At 46.0% G+C, this 18,810-nt stretch overlaps 1 protein-coding gene across 1 annotated transcript in view; it reads right to left on the minus strand.

The window, feature by feature from the left end:
- The window catches only part of LOC146866615 (E3 ubiquitin-protein ligase RNF170-like), a 557,133-nt gene extending 539,356 nt beyond the window's left edge, over nucleotides 1-17,777 (minus strand). The window contains exon 1 of the mRNA XM_085636635.1: nucleotides 17,620-17,777. The gene's annotated coding sequence lies outside the window, so the exon portion shown is untranslated. The remainder of the gene's footprint in view (nucleotides 1-17,619) is intronic.
- Nucleotides 17,778-18,810: the final 1,033 nt, after the last annotated feature.

An 18,810-nucleotide genomic window follows, 5' to 3' on the forward strand; every position in this document is an offset into this window, starting at 1 on the left:
GACCATGAGGGAGCAGAGAGACAGAGGGGTGGAAAGCCAGAACAGGAAGTGAAAACTGCTGGGGACCAGACCGTGTTGCACGAGCGAGCACCACTATGGGAGGGGGTTGGGAGGTGGTCAGGCGGGTCAGTTGTTGAGGAGTGGATCACCTGTAAGTGAATGGCCAACCTTATCTTAAGGTCTAGTTGTCCATTAGAGAAAATCAACACAAAGACGCTTTGACTCCAATGGAAAACCATAGATTTCTGGTGATACAAATTTCATATCCCTGAAAACTTGGGAACTCTTAAAACGGTTCATTAACATCATTAGATACAGGTTCCTTAACTTTGGAGTGCTAAAAATCACGAACAATGGTATTGACTGCAGTACTGCTACAGACAGTTTAAATGTCATTATTGTAATCAATGCATCGCTTTTGCTCATGACTTGATGGTTTCTTGTCAATTGTACTTTAGAGCTCCTGAATGGATGGCTTTACTCTCTGTTCTTGTGTTTGTCCCACCTCAGGAGCATATGTTTCACTCTTGTTTTTCACTGGGTGAGCATATCCTTCTAGTCCTGTCAGGAAACTATTTTTTTAACTCTTATTTATGATTTAGAACTACAAAAGAGGGCATCCCTTGCTACTTTCTCTCTCAGTATCAAACACTATTTTCCTTCCTCTACCTGTCTCTCGTTTTCTCTCTCCCCACCCCTGTCAGTTTTCCCTCTCCCCTCCACCACCAAGCACTACTATAGCTAGGTGCCAGGCTTTCTCTCCAGTTCAAACATTCCTCCACCTTCCCCCCGCTATTGGATTTGCCAAAGCTGAGTGCTTTTAACTATGCATTCATTGGCAAAGCCAACAGCAAGCAGTGGCCAGCCATGCTGGGAGTGTATTTTTCATACTTCCAAGATGGCCACTGCATTTTGAGAGACAAAGCAGTGGCCATCTTGGAATTCACTTGAGGACCCACTGATTCACTCCGTAGGTGATGGGGCATAGTCAGGAGCCTCTGATTATGCTGAACCTTCTTTACTGTTTTTCTCACAGCAGCCAATAGTAACAAACTACTTTAGGCATGTGTAAAAAAAAAATGACAAACCCATGATGCAAAACTGTCCACTCATAACATCAGCAACCATATAAAACACTCTCTTCATAGTCCTTCCTCCTATTTCTTTGCTGCTTACAGCAGCTGAGCCAAGTACCTTGACCCTTATTCTTTTACAGTTAGCTGTTGTGGGAATATTATCGAAATAGAACTTGAATGATAATACTAATACCTTTACTTATCAGGCAACTTTATGCATCTGCGATCCCGAAATCTAGTCATTTCCTTTAAATACTCTCTTGGAGACGCAACATCATGTCCTGGTCTTTGGGCTTGTCCCCTCAGGTTCTTGTCTTCAGCTCACCAACCAAAATTTCTCTCGGGGGATTATCTACCTTGCAAAGGGCACACAAGACTTGAGCGCTCCCATCCGCCCCGCCCTGAAAAAATGTTTGAGTCAGCGCTCTCCCCACAGGCGGGTAGAGTCCACTCTCGACTCCTTAAGCGCCCATTCGGAGAAGCACAGCGGCCAATTTTGAACACTTCCCACCAGTGCGCTCTCTGCAATCCGAGGCAGACAATTCAAAGATCAGTCCCATTAGTGAGACAGGGACCGGGCTCATACTTGTTTAGGCTTACTTGCTATATTTCTGGGATTACTTGAGGACCCGCTGATTCACTCCGTAGGTGATGGGGCATACTTAGTCAGGGATTTGTCCCCTCATAACCACTGGGAAGGAGACAAACAGCAACCCCTGCGTTTGTTCAGTATCTTTATTCGGATTAATCAAAATCCATTAAAGCAAAAACATAAAACAGCATTCATCAGTTTATAAAAAGCAACTGCTTTCCACAAATGTAAAATATGAAAATAAAATGCCATTTTACAGTTTATACAATCTTTTTTTTAATCTCAGTGCAGCTAAGAGATCCTTACACTTACTAAATTGGCAGAAGACTACTTGTACGTTCACAGGACTTTGGATCAGAGTCCTACAAAATAGACCCAGAACTTAACACATGATAGACCAGGCGGTCTTTAAACCTTTTGACGAAGGACTTTCAGAAACTGCAGGACAGTCCCACCTCAACCCCTCATGGTTCACACAGTGGCCCACCACAGATGTGCCAGAAAGATGCAGGTACGCCCACAATGGGGAGCCAGGACTAGAATGTTTTTCAGATAAAGCAGACCCCATTTCTAAATTACGTAAACTCAAATACCTCTCCCAGTTAGTAAATACATAATGTTTCAAGACTGCCGATTTGCACGGCGAACACGCCAAGGCCTGGAGATCCGACGGGTTCTACCTAATACTGCCGAATGGGGCAGCTCTTCTGAAAAAAGAAAACCCCCTTACATTTGGAAGCATATTTAGCTTTAGACAAGAGACGCATTGGTCTACCTCTCCAGGAGCAGAACATATAGGAAACCCTTCTGGGTTAGAATTATCACCGGAATTAATAGACTTCTTGAAACTGACCTGAGCCCTGAAGAAGTCACGGGGTAGTCACCTGTAACAGTGACGAAACACGTGTTGGCTAAGAAGGCTTAAAGATCATGAATTAAAGACATCTGAAAATATAAAGACAAGCATCATTGTGATATTTTATGTAACTTTATGTATTTCCTTTTGAATGTGTGCAGAGGATTTGTATATATAGCATTAGTGGTCTGCTGGCCACACACGTGGGAATCTGGTAGTATTTCCCTACCTTATGCACCGAGCCAGATTACCTGCCATAACTGATTTGTACTTGTGATAGACCTTAGAGCGATCCATTTTGCCTATTGCTGACCACCGACTGTATAACTAACCTCTTCCAGTTAGAACTGGTGTCTGAAGTCCTAGTGGTCTTTTGTTTCCTGACAAAATGCAATCTCCTTCCACTGCTGACCAAGACATGGTAGATACTAATTCTGCCTCTTCTGACGGCTTCCACATATAGTCCAAGATATCAAGGGATTGGCATCCTCCTGGAGGGGCTGAAAAGAGACCCAAGAGAGAACATGGCAAACTCTCAAAAGACTGGGATCGACATACTGATCTGTTTGACACAGAGGATATCAGAAATCTGCATTCTTCAGAGTTGAACCCCACCTCAAGGTGGCTTTTTACTTAAAACAATGATTCTGACATCCCATGATGGACAAAGATTAGGAATAGACTACGGGCAGAATGTCCGAGGCACCTATTGAGGGGAAAGAAGTAGTGACTCCAGAATAAGACACCATCATGCCTTTCTAAAAAAAATTAAGGACCCTAAACTAGATTGGTCCTGGCGTACTTGCTGGGACAAGCTCTTAGACCTGGCAGGGCCCCTGATAAAGACAATGGAGCTAGCCAAGGCAGCAAAGGAATCAGGCGATCGAATAAACCCTGAAATGTTGGCAGGCTGGGCACAGAGGTGCTCTATCCTTCTTAGGCTGGACCCTAAGCTAGGGGAGCTGGCGCTACAGAAGTGGCCCCTGAAGCTAAAGGTAATTTGTTCAGAGATGGCTTTGTACAGAACCTGTCAAAATGTATTCAAGCCTTCATGGCACTGGACAAGTCTTTACTGAAGAGTGTCTGCTCCCAGGGTTTTAAGTTGGGCCAGACGTGGTAGGGGACGCTTGCCCGGCCGCTTCTTCTCTTGTACTTTCCAAGGAGCCCAAGGTCTAAAGAGAGCCGACTGATCAGACCAGAAGGGTTACACCCCCTTCTTCCCTTTCCGTAACAAGTATCGGAGGGGACAAACAGGGAGAGGGTCAGGCAAAGGAGCCCCAAATGTGGCGGGGAAGAGTTTGGTTTTCTTCCCTAATAACACAAGGGAGTAGTACAGCTGAATGTCTCCACAGGTGGAAGGAGATCTCCAATGCCTGGGTTCTCCAGGCAGTTCAGTGATTCCACATAGAAGTTTGGTGTGCTCCTCATCAACCCATAAGAACAATCCACATACACTTTTCAGTTGAGGCCATCGGACCTTATAGAGCAGGAGATTCAGAACTTGAAAGCCAAGGTGTGATTGAAGAATCCTTCTTGAATCCAAGGGGGTTCTTAAGTAACTTATTTGTAGTCAAGAAAAAAACACAACGGAGTGACGCCAGCAATAAATCTGAGAGAATTAAATTGACGGCTGGTCAACATACATTTCAAGATGAAGGGGATCCATCTTTTGAGGGGAATTCTCAAACAAGGCTAGTGCACGATATGCTTGAATCTGATATACCCCTATCTTAAAATTCGAGTAGTCCCACCCCACAGGTGTTTTCTACAATTCATCTGGAAGCTTCAGTTCTGGGAGTTCAAGGTCCTGTCATTGTCCTTTCATCAGCACTGTGGTGTTTTTCCAAAATTCTAAAGCCAGCAGTGGAATGGCGGCGATCACAGGGTTCCAGACTCCTCATTTATCTAGAGTACCTCATCCTGATGGCAGAAACGCAACAAGTACTTGTTGAGCGGGCTCAGATGGCAGTATTCCTGCTGGAGGATTTAGGGATACTTATGAACATGGAAATGTGAGACCCAGTTCCCATGCCACACATGGATTTTTTCAGTTTTACCACAGACTCAAAAGCAGCATTCTTAAAACTAACTTTCCACAAGATCTCAACCTTCATGAGGGAACTCAGGAACATGATTGAGATGCCCATGGTGTAGCTTGTTCAATTGCCAAGATAGTAGGACTTCTATCCTCATTGTTTTCGATGATATTCCTGGGGCCTCTGCATTACACGGCCTTTTAACATCTCAAGATCAAGCACCTTCAGAAAGGACAATTGTGCTAGTAAGAGGTCCCTCTGTTCCAGGAGGCCAGAACAGAGCTGATCGGGTGGCTAAACTACAAGGTGGCGTGGAACGGTCTAGCAGTCTTCAGATCAGCACCAGACATGGTGATAGAATCTGGCACCAGAAACTGAGGAGCTCTCTGCAGAGATATTTCCACTGGAGGACGGTGGTCTCATGAAGAGTTATCCCTCCACATCAACTTTATGGAGCTTCTGGCAGGCTCTTTCACTATGAAAAGCTTAGCGAAGGGCAGGGTCAGATGCTCATCTCCTGAAGATGGACAACGTTATGGCGGTCCACTACGTCAAAAAGCTAGGAGGGGCAAGGTCGAGGACAGTGGCAGAGATTGACAAGGATTTCTGGAACTGTTGCCTGCAGATGAAGGTAGGCGTCACAGCAGTTCACCTGCCAGGACAAGCCAACACAGTGATGGATTGAAACTCCTGGTTCCTCAGGGATTCCAGCTGCTGGTAACTTCACCCCCTGGCATTTCTGCAAATTTGCCTCAGGTGAGGCACTCCGATAAGTGACTTATCTGCTTCCAGACTGACTGCTCAAGTTACACAATACTTCAGCTGGAGCCGGGAGCGGTTCTGGTGGAAGTATTTCTGACAGATTGTAGATGGAGTCTCAACTACCCCTTTCTTCCTTCATGCTGATACCCAAAGCATCAAATTGAGCCAGGGATCAACAAGTAGAGTGAATCTGATATGAAAATCTCAATGTTGGTTCCTACTGGTTCTAGAAATAACCTGCGATCTTCCAGTCATGATTCCATTGCACCAACAGATCCTTCAAGAAAGGAACCTCATCCGCTAGTGATGGACAACCTACTGCCCCTCAAGGCGTGGCGCATTTCAATCAAAGCTAAAAGATGCCAGGACTCTCACAGGAAGCTACCTTCATCATAAAACAGCCCTCTGCAGCATAGTCTAGTTTGTGTGTGGAGAGATATGTGGATACCATGGGGGCAGACAGTCGCCTGCTTCTGAATTTTCTAGCCTAACTGGCAGAGAGAGGGAGAGCCTAATCTACCATTAACTCCTTCAGGTCCACGATCTCAGGAGGCCATGCACCAACAGCAAACAACCCAACTGGTTTGCATCTCGTCATCTGCAAGCTAATGAGAGGTATCGGACTGTCGCACCCTTCGACACCAAATATTCTAAATCATGGGATGTCAGCTTAGGTCTGAGGCTTTTCTCAAATTGGCCATACTAGTCAGACCTGTCTTGGAAGTAGCTCATTGCCAAGCTAACTATGCTACATGCTTTTTTGCCTGAAAGAGTATTGGACATGTGAACTTTGGAACTACCAGGCTGATTTTTTTTTTTTTACCCCGAACAGCGTTGTCTTTACTAGCGCCAAGCATAAGAAACCCATCACTTGCATGGTTCAGTATCTTTCATTCTTGGATAACCCCAAATTCTGTGTGGTGAGGAGTCTTCAACAATATGAAAGTATGTCCAAAGAGCTCAGCCCTAAAGGAAATGACCTGCAACCTTCCAGTCATGATTCCATTGCACCAACAGATTCTTCCAGAGGGGAATCTCATCCATTAGTGATGGACAACCTTCTGTCCTTCAATCCATTTATTTATTTATTTGTTTTTTACAAAGCGTCACAAAGCTGCTTTGTCACCCACCTTGGTGAGATGGGTGATTCAAGAGCAGGGATTGACATTTGTGCTTCACAGCACACTACCAGAAGGGTAATGTCTTTTAAGGCCCTCATCCTTGGAACTAGACTGGAGGATACCCTGAGATCAGTGGACTGGTCTTTGGACTACACCTTCAAAAATGTTTATTTTAAACCAATGACAGAAATGGTTACGTTGGTGGTAATTAATCTTTAAACTAGCATAATTGGAGTCTCCAGTCCTGACATAGAATGAAACATTTCCTAGCAATCGTGACGGAAAGTTTCAATTCTATTAAAGACATTGAGGCAAGGATTAGCATCCTTCTAGAGCTACCCAGTACAACGAAGTAATAGGTTTATAATGATTGATGAGATTAGATAAGACACACGTAGGATTGCTTCAAGAGACCCACATGTCACAGCCAAAACTGGTGCGCCTGCATAGTAGATGGAGAGGTCAGGTATTCGGCACTACCTTTTCGGCGCATGTGTAGGGCACATTGGTGTGGGTCAGGGCCGGGGCCCCGTTTCTTTGTGATGAGGTCCTCAAAGACGTGGAGGGCAGATATACCTTTGTGAAGGGGCGGTTAAATGGCCTAAACATGCTGCTGGGTTCCATCTACGCCCCCATTGTCAACCAAGTATCCTTCCTTGAATGCATATCTGGGGTCCTGGCCCGATGAAATGGCATCCCCTGGCTGTTGGGTGGCGATTTTAACTCAGTAGTTAATGTAGAATTGGAGACATCATTCCTGCCATTAAATAGGAGCTCTTCCCGGTATAATGCGAAGGCCCTCACACATTGGCTTACGCACTGGGCTCTTATAGACCTATGGCGTTTCCTTAATCCCACTGCCCGGGTTTATTCTCATTATTCCGCAGTACATAACCTACATGTGCGTCTCGACAGACTTGTTTGCTCGCAGGCGCTCCTCTCCTTGATCCATAGCACTGACTACCTAGGACGGACGCATTCCGATCATAATCCCCTGTTGCTGCGGCTCCAATGGGAGATACAGTGCCCTCCAGTCCCTACGTGGCGACTCCAAACTAATGCATTGGAGGAGCCGGCATTCCGTGCCTTGCTGGGGCTGGCAATTTTGACACATTTTGAACTAAATGGAGGTACAACAAGCGACGCACTTATTGAATGGGAGGCATTCAAGGTGTCCATTAGGGGTCACTGCCTAGGTGCCACCTGAAATATCCGGAAGCAACTCTCCAACTCCCTTACAAAAATAGAACAATAATGGTTGCACTACGAACAGGGAGGAGATGAGGCGGGCAGAGATGTGAAGCATCTCGAGGTGTTGCGGTCTATGCACACAGAAAAGTTAGAGAGTCTTTGCTGCCATAATTACACTGCACATACAGCTTGCATGCACGCTACTGCTGATAGAGCGGGCAGGCTGTTGCGTGGTTGATACAGCAGGAATACACACATGCCCCCATTGGGACACTGCGGGAGGGTCAGGTGAGATGATATGTACACAACGTGAAATACAAGATGCCTTGACAGAACACTATACCGACCTATACTGCTCCCGTAGACGAGACAATGGGCGCGACCTAAGGGGGTTTCTGGACGCACTACAGCTGACAACGCTGGGTCGAGAGCATAGAGGCACTAAACACACAGGACACATTGGAAGAGATTGGAGAAGCCATACAAACGCTTGGTTCTGGAAAGATCCTGGGCCAGCAGAGTACTACAAAGCCTACTGAGTTTCCCTTGAACAGCGTCTCCGCACCTTATACACCACTGCATTAGAGTCCCAGCAACTTCTACCCTCTATGAGTGAGGCGCACCTGATATCGCTGTTTAAACCTCATAAAGACCCTCATATAGGCCCTTGGCTCTGCTTAACACCGATTACAGGATACTAGCGAAGGTGCTAGCGGATAGACTGGTACAGGTAGTTCCGTCATTGGTTCACACGGACCAAAATGGCTTTGTGCCTTCCTGTAGTACTTCCCTTAATCTACAGCGCTTTTTCAGGGTGTCTGCGTACGCAGTGGAAGCATGGTCCCCGGCGGGTTACCTTTTATGAAACCTAGAGAAAGCGTTTCATTCCCTGGAGTGGAGTTACCTATTTATGGTGCTTGAGAAATTCGAGCTGGGCCCAGTCTTTAACCAACTCTCACACCTCCTCTACACCAACCCCACAGTCCAGAGTCAAAGTGGGACCCTACCTTTCAGACTCTATTCCAAAACAGAGGGTTACACGACCGGGGTGCCCTTTATCTCCGCTCCTGTTTGCGCTCGCGATAGAGCTATTGGCAGAAGCACTACGCACCCAACTGGGTGACGGAGTACCTCTGGGAGACGCCATGTGTGAGAAGTTGGCCTGGCATATGCTGTCTCCTAGTTATAGGGGACACCTTGCACCAGTCCAATTCGACACTTATTGATGATAGGTTTAAGACAACCTTTAAAGAAAGCTATCCTAGTGGTAGCTCTGGAGAGCAGCCTTCAGGCTAAGTCTTGAAGGAGTGTTAAGCTTATTGTTTTACCATAGATAACCTCTTGAATGACCAAATGAAAGAGTAGCCCACACAGGTATATATATAAAATACATGTATTTATTCTAGACAGAATCCCACAAGTCTCTTTATGAGGCTGAGGCAAAGTTACAATTCAAACAAGCATTGATAGATACAATAAATAGCACTGGAATCATAGGGCCCCAGGGGGGGACCAAACCATATATTAAAAAAGTGGTATAAGAACCACGACAATTCTACAGACAATGCCTAGGGCATTTAGGATCGCTGGCCCCTTAAGAATCCACCCCAGGTTATGAGGAAGGGGACCCACGGGAGGCGCGTGCAGTGGAAATAGCTGCTATCGGGATCTCTATTGAAGCCTATGGAGAATGTCGCGGTTTGATTTAAACAGATTAAAGACACTTCTAGCAGGAGTTCAAAGTTAAAAACTTAGAGTTAAGCTTTTGAGGAGCCCACTACCACGGGAGTACAGAGGTACCACTGTTACCTGCCCCAGGGAAGCCGGGTGCATTGGTCGTTTTTGATGTCGGGTCGCGGGCTGATTTTCAATGGGAAAATGTACAAAACTGCTTCTAGCCAAAAGCGTTGATGATGCCGTGAAGATTGAAGTTGTAGATCTTGTAGAGAAGAACCTGAAAGCAGAGGGGACAGAGTCTGGGTCACGGCACAGTGACCAGGGGGCTCAAAGGAAAGCCCTTCAATGTCGGGTGCTTCAAGTGGAAAGAGGTGTAGCTTGGATCTGCAGCCACGTGCTACGGGAGGCTTCAAGGAAGGCCAGCGTCTGGAGGGCGACTGTCCCACGTCGGATGAGGGTCGCTGCGGTGTTAGTGTCCGGATTGGATCCACTAAGCCTTGGCAACCGCAACCCACTCAAGATAAACAAATCAGCTACTGGTGCAGACCCACGAGGTCTGTGAGAGGTCTCCTTTGGAGAGACTGCAGAGCAGGCCTGGAGCAACCCGGGGAACTCTTAAATGTCGAGATTGTCCTCCGCTAGGGCCAACACATCGAGAGACAAGGGACCGCGGAAGGCAGCAAAATGGAGTGCGTAAAAGGGAGCCCACAGGCCACCGGAGGGCGATAGGGCGCTGATCTTTGGCCCAATTGCTGCTTGGTGGTTGGCTCAAAAATGGGCCAAAGCACAACTTCCCCACTGGTCAGGGTCGCGTGCTATGCAAGAGGTGGCCGGAGTCCTGGGGTATTGGGAATCTCGGCACCCACGCGGTCCACGTTGCTCAGACTTGCTGTGCACACTCACTGGCCTCTGGGATGCTTAGGAAACCCACCTCAAGGTTGCTGGGAGTCGACGAAGTCCATAGGAGCAGCGAAGTTCCAACCGGGTCACTTGAAGTGTTTCAGGTGCCTGCCAAGCAGGGGGGTAACTCCTTTACCCCAAGGGAGATTTCTTCAGTCAGCTGGGCAGCAGCTCGTCGAAGGTCAAGTCTGTGAAGTCCAAGATTAATATGAGGCTCTGGGGCCACGTTATTCACCTATATCCCCAAGATTAGGGGAGTGTCCAGAGTAGTGTACACCACTGAGAGGTGAGGCGGGAAAGGGTGGCTACACCCTCTCCCGTTTGTGTGTTTCCCGCCTGGGCGATGGGCAGGATGCCCCATAACCGGTTCCAGGCGGTGTATGCAGAATGTAGGCGCTGTGCAACTCTGAAAGGCAACATATGGTGCACCCACACAGTTCCAATCCACATATCCTGTCTGGGGAGATGTTAGCACCTCCCTGCCACAGGAGCCCTATTGTCCAGCTGGCGAGGCTGGGATTTTCCCCAGCAACAGCCAGCCAGAGTCATGTGGGTGGCGGGTAGTAGCCATTTTGTACTACATGTGCACTTTTAAATTGGTGTCCGAATTCTGCCGCTTTTCCCATATCGCCCCTCTAGCAGGGGGGAATCGTGCCCTCATGCCCATGACTGGACTGGGGGTAGGATTCCTACATGTTTGACACCAAACACGATATGGTTCTGTGTAGCCATTCTCAAGTTATCACGCTATCGCGATAGACTTATAATGCGGTTAAGAGTATATGGTATGGCTACACTACAAACAACCCAGCAATGCTTTTACGAAGGTTGCAGAGAGGCCCTACTCAGGTAGGGGTCCCCCCTCACACATACCTCAGCACCCTGCCTTGTAGGATTAGCAAGGCCTGCTATAGGGGCGACCTATGAGAGTATATGTGGTGTAATGGGGTGGGATATAGGGTACCTTACCCTGACTACAGGAGTGGTCTGGTGGTGTCAGGTTGTATGGCTGTCCCAGGGTGGCACAATGAGTGCTGCAGCCCTGGTAGGCCTACTGAGGGACCCATGCCCTGGGTACCTAGGGTACCCTCTACAAGGGACTGTCAGGGCATCCTCAGCATCCAATTGGTGTGTACCTTGGGTACTCAAATCGTTTAAGAGAGGAAGCAGATAGGCTGGGGTCCTGGATAGCAGGGCCACAGCCTGGCTAGGGTCATAAAAACAGTCAAAACTTCAGCAAAAGGTTGGGGGCAACTATGCAGTCGATGCCACTCTCCTACACCATGCATCAAGTGTCGCTCTATGCCGATGACCTCCTCATCTACATTGGAGACATCAACCATACCCCCGCCCACCTTATGCAAATATTGGAGGAGTTCGCTGGGCTTTCTGGGCTGACTGTCAATGTGGATTAATCCTGTATTTACGCTTTTAAAGAGGGGCTCCAGGACCCTAATCTCGTTATGGGTGGTAAAAAGGTACGGTGGGTGGCAGACACATTCCACTACTTAGGCATCCAAATTTACCACCGTACGAACTATCTTGTCGATGGGAACCTAGGCCGGGCAGTGACATCCCTCAAATCTCTGATGCGATTTTGTAGCACTCTACCATTATCTGTGACAGGCAGGGTTGCACTTACCAAAATGGAAGTGCTCCCGAGACTCTCATACTATTTCACAAATTTGTTGGCCTACATCCCAGCCTCTTTCTTCGCCCCCATATAAAAACAAATTCAGGATTTTATCTGGGGTAACGCCAGATATAAGATAGCGTAACGGAAACTCTACCTGCCGTAGACCAGGGGGGCGTCTCCTTGCCTTGAGCATTATTATCTTGCCTCAGAACTTCAATGGGTGGCGCATTGGCTCCCAGACCGCCATTGTGCAGATACTGCCACTACGCGTCCGCTCTATCCTCTGCAGCATATAATCAACCTCTTTCACCCAGGTGCAAGCGCTTGACCACCGGAGCCTCTACTACTTGATGTAGCCTATAGATGCTTCTGCAGAAGCCTGCACCTCACCCTAGGAGTGACCCCCTATGCGCCAGAGATACCTCTGTAGGGAACCCCCTAAGGCAGCGCAGTAATCTCTCTGCAGATCCTTAGAAGGTGGTAGGAGAACGACATTCAGACGCTTGGAGACTTATATCGGGATGGGGTACTTCTACCATACACATCCTTGGATTTAGAAGATGGGCTACCGCCTGGACATTTTCTGACTCACCGTGCATTGGTTACAACAAACAATTGATGGACGGAATGCTGACAATGCAGACATTCTCCCCCAGTCAAGAGATCTGGGTTAAATCCATCGTTCTTTTGCCCACTACACCACCCCAGTTTAGACATGGCCATATGCAAATCAGTCTTGACCCTGTGCCTCATGGGAACAGTCCAGCCCGAACTGCCAAGCCATGTCTTCCCTGGACCGGAATCAAGCATCCTCGGACCGGTTTCTGGCTATCAGCCGTCATCAGCCAGGATAGCTTGACTCCAGTGGCGTAGTGAGCACGGGTCCCACGTCTGGGAATACCCATCCCACTTAGGGCGAAAAGCGTTACAACAAACAATTGATGGACGGAATGCTGACAATGCAGACATTCTCCCCCAGTCAAGAGATCTGGGTTAAATCCATCGTTCTTTTGCCCACTACACCACCCCAGTTTAGACATGGACATATGCAAATCAGTCTTGACCCTGTGCCTCATGGGAACAGTCAAGCCCGAACTGCCAAGCCATGTCTTCCCTGGACCAGAATCAAGCATCCTCGGACCGGTTTCTGGCTATCAGCCGTCATCAGCCAGGATAGCTTGACTCCAGTGGCGTAGTGAGCACGGGTCCCACGTATGTGAATACCCATCCCACTTAGGGCGAAAAGCGTTACAACAAACAATTGATGGACGGAATGCTGACAATGCAGACATTCTCCCCCCAGTCAAGAGATCTGGGTTAAATCCATCGTTCTTTTGCCCACTACACCACCCCAGTTTAGACATGGCCATATGCAAATCAGTCTTGACCCTGTGCCTCATCGTGCATTGGTGGCCTCGCTCACAGCCAGATGGGGAGATATGAATACGGAGCCACAGACACACCTTACTATGCAACACTTACATGGTATGGGGTCGGGTAGGCACCTGACGCTGTGGTTCGCAGCTTCCTTGAGGACCCATGCTGCAATTAGCCTTGACCCATTACGTCATAAGTGGGAGGAGGATCTAAGACACCAGCTTACTCACAGAGAATGGGCTTGGGTACTTGAAAGCCCGACACGTATACCCCACAATATGGGTTTCTGACAAATACAGCTTTTTATCATTCATAGGGCGGATCTCACACCTGCGAAAATTAATCAATACTTCAACCGGGTAGATGCCGAGTGTCCAAGATGCACTGAACGAGGGGCTGACTTAATCTACATGCTATGGGGTTGTGCCTGGGTGGGTACCTATTGGAACCAAGTGGCCTCTCTCCTGTGTACCTGCACAGACCGAACACTGACGCATGACTGGCCGACCTACCTGTTGAATAAGTTCCACAGAACTTCTGCTACAAAGGTTACCTCTAGATTTAGGGCTGATAGTGGCCAAGCGACTCATTACCAAGAAGTGGAAGGCGCCTGACCTCCCCACCTTAATGGCCTGGCGGAACTCTATGCTTGCCTGGGCGAAGGCAGAGAGCATTGCTATTAGGCACGAGGAAACACTGGGACTGCGCAAGACCCCCATTGCAGCATGCTGGGACACTCTCTACAATGAGCTGCAGCGCTCACTGAGGGCATGGTAGAAGAGGATTCCCCTGAGCCACACTCCATAGGTGAATGAGTTTGGGTGGCGGCTACTATGCGTCGCATCCTTAATGTATTACATACCACTTGTACGCATGGGCTACTACAACTCATAGCTGGAAGGAATGGCAGTTGGTAATCTCCGGTTGTGAGTAAACAGCACACAACTTTCAACAGGATGTCAAGGGCTGGATAACAGTTACTACGGTTTTAATATGTTCTTCTTTTGCAAGTTAATGCAATCTGTTTTAATTTCTCACTCTAAACATGCAATACTGCCTAAAACAGTGCAAATAACAATGTTATTATCCGCGTAGTGCTTTAACTTATGTGAAGGCACACATCAACAGACAGAGTACAGTGTGTACAATCTTTTGGATAACTGCGGCCGAATGTTCATGATTGTTTACCTGCTTTTCTTTTCTCTCCACAGCTTCTCCCCCTCCCCCCCCCTTTTTTTCCTTTTAAGACTGATTGATGGACACCAACTGTGGCTATGTTCACTAATTTGGGACTACTGTTACCTCCCGATCCAGACGCACATTGAGCTTCTGATCCTCATACTATGTTTAGGTCATATTACCGTATATATACCATACTCATGTTGCATGTTACAATGTCTACTACTGCTTGCACGCAGGTGTGATTAGTATTGTAATCTCTTTACAACAAGGAATAACAATAAAACAGATTTGCAAAAATGATTGATGAGATTAGTGTGGTTTGTACATATTGATATGTTTTAGATTTTCAAGCACTGCAAGTCCCTAACTGGTATTAGAAATACTTGATTTGTATCCATTAATGGACTATGATGATTAAAAGTAATATTAGAACTAAGTAAATCCAGGCAGAGAGAGCTTAAATCTGTCATTTGTATTTCAGTATCGAAAAAGAAGCAATTAAATCCTAACTACAGTAAATTCTCGCACATAGGCTTAAAGAAGAGTTTCCTTGAGGAAAGAAACAAGGAAAGACCATGAAGAGAATGTTTTTTATGGTTGCTGGTGCAATGATTGAACAGATTTGCATCATGTGTTTGTAGTTCTATAAACATGCACAATGAGTACGGTAGTTTTTTTTGGGGGGGGGGGGGGGCTCCTGTGAGAAAAACAGTACAGAAAGTTCAGCATAGTCCTCGCCCCGGTGACCTTAATAGAATTTAAACTTTCCGTCACGACTGTTAGAAACGTTTTCAGTATAGAAAATACACTTCTGTGATGGCAGATGGCAATGTGGCAGAACCCTGGAAGCAGGGGTGTGAAATTGCTATAGCCCGACGCCCAGGACATATTGTTTTGGGTCAAGGGCAACAAGTTTTAATGTGTATTTAGTCCTTGGGACAATAAGGCCCAACCCCCTACAGCACAAATCCATTGGCTGCCAGTTTACAGTAACGCATTATGGATCAGGGAAGGGCATTGTCTGCAGTTAAGGTAATATTTGGTAATGCTGTCCAAACTTGTATTTATGGTTCATTAATGCAAAGCCTTTATTATTAGGGTGAGTGCTCTAAATAAATGTTGTAAGCTCAGACAGCACTACTGACAGTGGTTCCAGTATAACAAGGTGTACACATGTTTTAAAAGTTCAGCAATATGAGGCTATGTATAATGCACCAAGAAGGCTCTCTAATTAGATGCAAATATTTGCAGAAGCTTTAAGCAAGATTGAGTCTTTGCTTTCAAAATAAAATGTTCACAAAAACATGCAAATAGGAAAAAAAACATTTAGCCAAACTACTGTAAACTTTTAGGTGCCAATTCTTTGCAGCGTCATTTGGTAAAATGTGTTGATGTATGCCAGTATTTCCCAAATATATTCATAAAGAAAATCATTGAAACCAGTTTCAATAAGATTTGAGAAACATAATTGACAAAGCCTGCAGGTCTGAAACTGGTGGCTAGCCTTTTGGTTTTGTCAATGTGCGACTTGTATTGGCATGGTTTTTGTAAAACCTTATTGGTGTGCGAGCTGCCGGGCCCTCACAATTATAACAAACATTGGCAAAAGAAAAAATAGTTTTTGGTCTCAAAAAGCACACATTGCTGCAGTAGTTCCCGGCACTGAAGAAAACTACGTTGTGTGCTGATATGCTCCTTGCCTACATAGAACAAAAAGGCCCAAAATTATGCACGGAATGTGCAGCACAGAAATCCTAAAGTTTTTATAGTATAATGCTTTTTTTTTTGTAACAGGTTTTTGTTTTCTTTAACCAAGTTTAATGTTTTTATGGTTATGAATGTCGTTGTGTTTGTTTTATATTCCCTTTTTCTTTCATTGTACACTACACACCCACTCTGGTTCACACATGGCTTGGAATCTTTTCCTACCACCCGCTACATAGCTTATTGCCAGTTTGTTCCTATCTGGCACAACTTTCTATTTAACACACAACTCATTCTTGTACACCCCGCTCTCAGTCCGTATCTCTTGTTTTGTCCATCCTGTTAATTTCTACCACTTCTGCCACTCATAGCGTTTCTCTTGTTATCCAGAATAACTTTTGGGTTTTTTTCATCTCCCTTTCAAAGACTACTCCATTTCTCCCTGTCTTCAACCCTGTTTCTTACTTCCTCTTCACACCTCTGTTGTCTTCTTCCTTGCTAGTATCCCTCTCCCAAATCAATACTCGCATACCTTCCCTACTCTATTCCAGTCTATTCCATACTAAATCTCTTTTTCCTCTTTCTACAAATCTCTCATTTCCTGCCAAATTCTTCTTTCACTTTCCCATTTGATAAATACCAATCTCTCTTCGTATCCCCTTTCTTTCTATTTTTCTGTAAATAATCCTCTTTTCTTTCTAACCGGTTCTTCCCCTCTACTTCTCTTTTACCAGTTAATTTTCTGTTCTTCTTTTTATTCCGTCATTTAAAAAATATACTAACCATTTTGGGTGAATTCTACCAGCTAATATGACCAATTCAGATGTAAACTGGTGATAGTATTATCCCTCTCATATCTTTTTTCACCTGCCCCATTCTTCTCTTACGTCTCTTTCTCCCGCAAAACTCATGCACACTGCTCTTAAAACCCTCTTTCGATCTCTCACGCACATATCCTACCCTACTACGATATCGCTCTCTCCTGTCATGCATTATCCCCGACCCTTTCAGCAGCTCCTTCCCTATTTTTTAAATCCTTTTTCCAATGGTGTCAATTGTTTTCCACCTGCCCTCCCTCGTAATCTATTTCCCATGTTCTAGTTCTCCAGCGCTGCCAGGGCATAGGAATGGCAAAAGTGCTATGCAAATATAATCACTCCAATACAAAGAAAAACACAAAAGTAAAAAACATTGTCATTTACAACGCCGATACCTCTAACTTTCACAAATGCAAGACCGATGGCTTTGTAAATGCTTGCATTTTTTAAGCATGGGGAGAGTTATTTGCCCCGAATCACAGCCAACACCGAGACTTGAACTTGGCTTACCAGTTGCAAAGTCAAAAACTCTAGCCGTTATGGCACTCCTCTCCAAATCAAACACCTCTAGTGTTTCTCCAAATCATTTGAGCAATGGACAGTGAAATGCGGACATAGAAGAGAAATGTTAGCAGCTTAGTACGATCGGCATCATAAACGTAAACTAGCCAGCCACCGGTCTGCTACTTACACGGACCCCCTGTAAATTCAGCTTGTCATGCATTCGTTGTTGATCCTTCTTGGGATTTCATTTTTCCGTGATATTAGAACTTCCGGGTTGCATACAAACCTATTCCATTGCTGAACATATTTTGGAAGTAGTGCGGGAGTGGGACGTACAGCTAATGCGAAAGATGACCTAGGATTGGAGCATCTCAGCAAATTGTAGGGCACAATACAAAATACCAGCGTGCTGATTGGCTGTAGAGTACGCTTATAATTTGTCCGAGCTGGTCAATTATAGCCCTTGAATTGCTAACGCCTGGTGTGGAAGGGTTGGTGTTGGTCAGAGGTAGTGGAGTGCCGCTTACTGTTCATAACATAGGAAAGAAAGAGGAAGAAGGCTTCTTACGCCCAGGCATGGCTGAAAACAACCCCACTACACTTCCCATAATGCTCCTCTTTGGTCATCCAATGTTCTTGATTGCGGTACTGTTACTGAAAACAACCAAGCATCACAGGGTCAGGTGACTAGTATTGTATAAATGAGGGTTTCCCATCTACAACGTTGCTTGGTTTACTCCTACTTCGGTTAGGACCACGCCCCTTGCCCGTATCTTCTATTGAGCGCTTCCTGTGTGTTCTGAGAACCGTGTGAACATACTCCACAGCGTTTGTAAGAATCTCTGGAGAGACTTCTGAAGACTCATCTGACGGTCTCGTCGGAGTTTTTTATTTTATGCTTTGCCTCCTGGTTAACCTTTCATTCCTAAGGCAGAAATCCAACTGTTGCCTCTCAATTCTATTACAGGACCGGAGGCTTCGTTGTATGCTTCTTTCTTATTTATTGCTACCCACAGCAGCCAATGAAACTTGGCATTGTGTAAAAAAAAAAAACATTATTCCCATGATGCATGCACCACATCACTTCCTGCAATGCCCCATAAGAGCCAGCAATACCGGAACCTGTCCTCTTTCTTTGCTGCTCACGCAGAGAGTTAAGTTACAGAGATCTTTCTTGACACTTACATCGCTAGAATTGTACTATTTTAATGTTTAGTGATTTATAACTGCTCAAGCGGCGCATTGTTATTTATGTTAGAGCGTAACTGAACGCCGCTTTGCTGTATCTAAATGTACCCTGTATTTGGCCATTGCCTTCGTTAACGCCGTGCAGGCGATTTGGATTTCACGCCCTTGGCGCTGCGGGGCTCCCGCTGGG

Source organism: Triturus cristatus, chromosome 2_1 (genome assembly GCF_964204655.1).
Source record: "Triturus cristatus chromosome 2_1, aTriCri1.1, whole genome shotgun sequence".
NCBI classification, from domain to species: Eukaryota; Metazoa; Chordata; class Amphibia; order Caudata; family Salamandridae; genus Triturus; species Triturus cristatus.